We start from the raw sequence: 7,236 nt of genomic DNA, 5'->3' as shown, positions 1-7,236 counted from the left end.
AGGGAGAAGAGTCTAAAGTGGCTGACTTCATCCAGGAGACAGTGGGCTGTGGGCTACACTTACAGAAGCATACACAGAGCCACTGAATCTGAACTTCTTTGTGAATGAGACATCCAAGAGTCTAACATGAAAATCTCTACCTACAGAACTCACCAGTGTGACCCAGAATTTTCTTCCTGAATAGATAATCTGATCTGGGACATTCTAGTTAAAGTTTTGAATGAGGCTCTATCTTCCCTGTGTGCTGAGATCTGTTTCCTTTCTATAGAGGCTGTGACCTGGATGGTGACAAGTACATATGAGACAATACTTGATTTCTAAAGCAGGCATAGGAAGAGATTAGCAGCAATAACTAATAGTGAAATCACACAGTAATAGCAATACACTATAATAAAATTAATCTGAATGTAGTCCTTGTCTCTAAGAATAAGACAAGTAATATTTTTGTAGCTCTGCTGATCACAGGTAACTGAAGCCATGGAAAGTAAAGCTGTGGGAAAGGGAGAACTGTTGTATGTTTCTCATTCTTGCCTTGTATTCCACGTGCAACACAGTACATACATAATATTCCTGTGATGTAAATATGAAATAGGCCAGTTGGCTCATCTCAAGGAATCTCTTTATTAATGAGCTATTTATTCAGATAATGTGCTCTTGCTTCAGTGGGACTAGGTGCTCAACCTGAAGTGAGGGTTTTCTGTGTGTTTTGGTCCCTGGGATGGGCTAAAAGTAGGATCAACCATGGCTGAAACAGGGTATTCACAGGGTTGGGTCCCCTGCTCTGCCCTTCTGCACCAGCTTAAAACCTCCAGCGGAGCTTTGGGAAACTTCAAAAGCATTCCACTGGGGGCAGAAGCTCAAATAGTGGGTCTGGAGGTGACAATAAGATGTTCTCTGGACCAGCATCCCTTGTTCTCACCAACTCATGGTTCTCACCAGCTCAGCTCTCTGTATCCAAGAGAAAAAATAAATAGATAATAAAACCATATTCAAGAGGCTTTCTTGGGCCCTATGCTGCAGTAAAAGTGAGCAGTATAAGGGACAGAGGTGTCAAACTAGCACAATAAGCATAAAAGTCATTGTTCATTTATAGACAAAAGGGTGGGTGCAGGAAGGTAGCCAGGCACCAGCCTGCTGAACCCCATTTGCACTCTCATGACAGTCTGCACAGGCTTATTGGGCTCCCCCATCTTGGCTGTCATGTATGGGAGATGAGTTTCTCAAAGAAGAGTAGGGACATCAGAAGTACTTCCACTCCGGATAGGGACATGTGAAGTGCTTGTGGTCTAGCAAACGTCCTTAGTGCCCTTAACTGTTGCAGTGGTCAAGCAGAATCCTCAGGGAAACCAAGACACCAGCAGGGACTGAATCATGGTCTAGTAGAATCAGCAGTTGTCACTGTGGTGGGACAAGCTTTTCATAGATGACATAGTCCCAAAGTTGTGGGCAAGTGTCCTATAAGGGATGCAGGACTGACAGCAATTGCCACAACCCATCCATACCAGGGATCCAGAGGGGTGACAACAGCTGGCTTCACTACCTGGCTGAGTGACAGGGCGGTTGGTGACTGTCAGTCGAGCCTGTGGACCACTGTAGCTGATTGTTGAACAGTTGGGAACATGTTGTGGCAGTGACCTAAACAGACACCCATCCCTCCCTTTCCCATCATTCCTGAGGAGCTGGGATTTATTCCCTGTATTTCAGGCCCTGTGGCCTCACCTCTCATCCTTATTCTACTTCCTCACTTTTGTCCTCTGAAGGGGGGAGCATATAGGTCACTGCAGTAAAGGGTCCTGCAGAGGTCACAGCCTGGTGGTGGTGGCAGTGATGTGGCAGGAAGCAAGGACACCAGGCTCCCATGCCCTGTGTGGCCCCTAGGAGAGCATGTCCCTGTTCTGATCCACAGTAGAAGGAGGCAATGTGAGTGTCAAAGTCAGAATTATGTCTTTTCCAGTTTTTCCTCATTATCAAACACTTTGATGCTGAACTCTCATTGTGTTTGGATGTGCGATCACTGACGTAAGAAACTGTGAGGCAAATAAACTTTTCCTCCTCCTCGTCAGGTCTTTTGCCAATAATTTTTTTTTAAAGCTAATTAGAACAGAAATTGTTACCAAGAGGTGAGTTCCTTTTTGTGACGAGTCTGACCATATTGTTCAGGAACTTCTGGCAATTCTTGGTATTTGAAGTAGGAATTCTGAAAATGTTAGAGATGCAAGGCGGGAAAGAATTGAACATTGCAAGTGGAATTTATTGTGGGACTCTGGTGGAGGCTCAGAAGACCAGAATGGTGATAGTATTGTCCATGGGAAAGGCTGTGCTCCTGAGATTGCAGCAGAGGAGGACACCATTGCAAATGCTAATAGAGACCATTCATGTTACATTCTGGCATAGAGATGATCTATATTTTGCGCATGTTCTGTCACTGTTTGTGTGGCTGAATTTAGAGGTGATATACTCATTACTCTGCTGGAGGAAATTTCAAGGCAGCCGCTGATGTGAATATGGCTAGCAGTTTTTCTCCAGATTTATTATGACAATGAAGAGGAGAAATGAGAGATTAAATGGAGTTTGGAAAGAAAAGTCAGAGTAAAACTGGGCCAGAGTTGCTCTGGGAGGCAGTAGGAGACCAGATGATGACTGCCTTGTACAGTGGGTGGGTACCCACAGCATCATCTGCAGCAGGCTTGGGAGATGATGGTGCCCAGGTGTGGGGGAGAAGGGGCAGTCTGAATGGTGGTGCAGGCTTCCACAGCCATATTATTACCCTGCAAGGCCTCCACGTCACCCTCTGAGATGCAGCTCTTCTTCAGATCCAAAACCTTCTTCAGGGTGCCTGGGTTTTCTTCCATAGAAACACGATGATGCTGAGGAGGTGGTGGCCCTCTTCTCTGTACCACAGCAGCCTTGGTGCCATTGGCATGGGCCTATTCCTTTTTGTGGCCTCCCTCTAGCAGCTATGGATGGACAGCAGCTCCCCAATCAGCCTGATGAAAGACTTTGACCAGCACTGCTCTCCTACTCCTAGGAGCCTTGAGGGTAGGACAGATTTTCTTTTTTCAGGCATTCCTTTCCCACTTTCATGGCAGCGTGGAGCAGCCTAGGGTTGGCTCAGGGAGCACTGCTGCCTCTGTATCAGCCTGAGAAAGAGGTGACCAACCAGCAGCAGGACTGTGCCAACAGGGGACAGCATGGCTCTCAGAGCTATAGTAGTTCATGGGAGAAAATTTGCTCCCCACTTTTTTTTCTTGCATAGAATAACATTTAATTTTTCACTTTTAAAATGTTTTTATTATTATATGAGAGTTATTCTTAAGAATGAATAATACTGTTGTTTATTTGACATAACCATATGTGTATGGAATATAATCTGCTCCATTTTGATCCTCAATGCTTACCTTCCCCTCCCTCCTTCCTTCCTCTGTTCCCCTTTCCCTTCTATTCTGGTCTTTTATTTATTATTATTTTTTAATTTATAGGTCTACATAAAGGTGAAATTCATTATAGTATATTCATATATGTACACAGCATAATTTGGTCAATTTTATTCGAGAGTTGCTTTTTTTCCTGTCCTCCTCCATCACCCTCTATTTCCTTCCTCTGCTCCGCTGATCTCCCTTTTCTATTTTTTACTTGATATATTCAGACATACATGACAATGATACCACCGGTTACCAGTGACAAGTCTGCTCCCTTACATGTTGAAGTGCAACATTAGAGAAGCATGCAGAGGCAAGCATATAAAGTAGGGTTTATTTAAAAGTGGGTAACAGACTTCTCCCAGGAGGGAGACGGGGCCATAGTTGGTGTTCTGGTAAAGAAGTGATGTTCTGTCTTTTTTATATTTCCTAGGTTTCCTTTGTTCTCGTTTTCTTCCCCTTTTTCTCTCTCCTTCCTGTGTACAGATTAGGTCCAGGAAAGGCTTGGTGGGTTGGCTAAAAGGTGGGAAACAGGTGGGCTGAAGGGAGAAGGGCAGGATGGAGCATCCCAGGACACATTAATTAACAACTTTTACAACTCAATGTAGGGAGGGGCAATTCCTGGGACAGATGCAAGGTGGAAAAGAATTGAACATTGCAAGTGGAACTTATTGTGTGTTTCTGATGGAGGCATAGAAGACCACAATGGTGATAGTATTGTCCATAGGAAAGGCTGTGCTCATGAGATTGCAGCAGAGGAGGACAAAATTGGAAATGCAAATAGACGCTATTCATGTTACATTCTGGCATAGAGATTATCTGTATTTTGCACACGTTCTGTGCAACCTTAGCAACAGATTGGAGCAGGGGCAGGTTATCTTGACAGGGTGGAGGGAGGGCTCCAAAGACATTTCAATCCCTTAGGGTCTCCAACTCCCCAGATTCACTGAAATTGACCTCCTTGATCCGACCTGACTCCATTTACCTATCTATACTGACTGCCTATCTAATTTTGGCTTCAACAATAGGGTGTATTCTGACATTTTACACACACATGGAGTGCGACCCATTCCAATTTGGCTCCCATTCTTTGGTTGTACAAGATGTGGACTTACATTGGTCACGTATTCATATATGAGCAGAGGAAAGTTACATTTCATTCATTCTACTGTCTTTCCTATGCCCAGCTCCCATCCCGTCTCTTCATTCCCCTTTGTCTAATCCAATCAACTTCTATATTTCCCTTAATGCATTAGCATCCACATATCAGAGAGAACATTTGGCCTTTTGTTTGTTGGAATTGGCTTATTTCACTTAACATGATATTCTCCAGTTCCATCCATTTACTGGCAAATGCCAAATCTCATTCTTCTTTATGGCTGAGTATTATTCCATTGTGTATATATACCACATTTTCTTTATCCATTCATCTGTTGAAGGGCACAAGGTTGGGTTCCATAGCTTGGCAATTGTGAATTGAGCTTCTATAAACATTGATGTGGATGCATCACTGTAGTATGCTGATTTTAACTCCTTTGGGTATAAGCTGAGGAGTGGAATAGCTGGGTGAATGGTGTGGGTTGCTAAATTCATGACTAAAACAGAAATTGATAACCAGAGGTAAGTTCCTTGTTGTGACGAGTCTGACCATATTGTTCGGGAATTTCTGGGGATTTTTGGTATTTGAGGTAGGAATTTTGAAAATTTTAAAGATGTGAGGTGGGAAAGAATTGAACATTGCAAGTGGAAATTTATTGTGTGACTCTGGTGGAGGCTCAGAATACCAGAATGGTGATAGTATTGTCCACGGGAAAGGTTGTGCTCCTGAGACTGCAGCAGAGGAGGACACTATTGCAAATGCAAAAGGAGGCCATTCATGTTGCATTCTGGCATAGAGATTAGCAATATTTTCAACACGTTCTGTCACTGTTTGTGTGGCTGAATTTAGAGGTGATGTGCTCATTACTCTGCTGGAAGAAATTTCAAGGCAGCCCAGCATTCAGTCTGTGGTGTGGATATGGCTAGCAGCTTTTCTCCAGGTTTACTGTGATAATGAGGAATAGAAATGAGAGGGTGAATGGAGTTTGGAAAGAAAAGTCAGAGTAAAACTGGGTCTCAGGAAGATGTGGTTGTTAAAGCATTACAGTCACTACAGAGATGCTAAACAGTTTACTCTGAGACACTAGGAGATATGTCTTGGGAACATCTCAGGAACTTGCAAGACCACCCAAGCCACTGTTCCACTGCTCCAGGACAAGGGCTTGAACTCAAATTAGTGCTTTGTCCTGTAGATTTTGTTTTTCTTTCTCTGGTTTGTACTTTTGACAATTTGGGGATCATATACCATGATGAATATCTCTTCAGGCAATGCCTATTTGGGGGTCTCATAAGCTTCCTGTACATGGATGCCCACATCTTCCTCATGATTTAGAGAATTTGTTGCTATGACTTCAATGAATGAGCTTTCTATGTCCTCACCTTGACTCTCTCACATTCAGGTGCTCTGAAGTGTGGACATCTGTGCATTTAATGATATTTTCCTCAGCTTTATCCAGGTTTACCGTGATAAAATGGAGAAGAGGTAAGAGTGCAAACTTGCATTTCAGCCAAAAAAATTTGAGTAAAACTGGGTTTCAGGAAGTTGTGTTTGTAAATGCATTGCTGTGATGCTAAACAAATTACACAGAGGCAATAGGGGAGAATGCTTATGAGCATTTCAGGAATTGGCAAGATCCTATGTGCAAATCATATTCATATGATATAAAAATTCCTTTGAGAAGAGGAACCACTAGAAATGAGTTTCACCAGGCTCAGACACCCAAAGGCTGCTGCAGCCATGGTTCCAAGAGGCTTCACTACTGCTTGAGATGGAGATATACACTGGCTTCAACCACGTGGTGCTGGTTCTGCAGGAATGCAGGATGCTGTAGTTAGGTGGTCATGAAGGCTTCCAGCAAGATTTCAAAGGAAGGCCTGGCAGGTCAAAGTATAATGAAGCTAGAATCCCTGTAGGTAGGCCCTGAGAAGGTAATTTGTGCAGCTGTGAGAAGAAAGCTGAAGCTTCAGAAGAGAATCCTTGGATTAAAAGATGCTGGAAATGTGCAATATATCTCAGGCAATGTTACTAGCTGAGGATAGAGCCAGCCTATGTGACAAGGCTGCCCAAGTCTTTTGAGCCTCCTGTGCACAACATGTGCCCTATATGATGAGCAAGGAGATAGAGGACTTGTTGGCCCAGCTGGGTTTTTGTCTTGACTTCTATCCATTTCTTCTATGTGCCTATTTCTCTTTTTGAAATTGAAATATTTTTTCTTAGCTATTATATATTGGATATACATAAGTTGATTTTGATTCCTATACAAGCATACAACCAAGAGTTTGAGTCCTGGAGGAGACTTTGGATTAGACTCCAAGTTTGGGGAAATGCTGAAACTGTTAAGATTTGGGAATCTCCTGGAGAGTCACTGAATGTATTTTCCGTGGTGAGATGTTCATAGTCTTTTGGGGATCAGGGGTGACATGTTAGGTATTGGAGATGAGGTGTATTTCAAAAGCTCAAGTGAGGCATTGCAAAATGTTCAGAGATGAAATTGTTAGATGATGAGTTTGCTGTCATAATGTATAAATATATCCACTGGGTGAATTAATAATTTGAAAGAACTACTGTTATTTGATGGTAAATGGAGGAAGGGGGGTATGGATGGAAGACGTATGTCACTTGGGGCATGTCCTTGGGGATTATATTTTGTCACTTGTTCCTCTATTCTCTCTGCTTCATGATTGTCATGAATTCAGAAGCTTCCTGCAAAATGCCCTT

This window comes from Urocitellus parryii, chromosome 14 (genome assembly GCF_045843805.1).
Source record: "Urocitellus parryii isolate mUroPar1 chromosome 14, mUroPar1.hap1, whole genome shotgun sequence".
Classification (NCBI taxonomy): Eukaryota; Metazoa; Chordata; class Mammalia; order Rodentia; family Sciuridae; genus Urocitellus; species Urocitellus parryii.
This window is presented reverse-complemented; position numbering follows the sequence as displayed.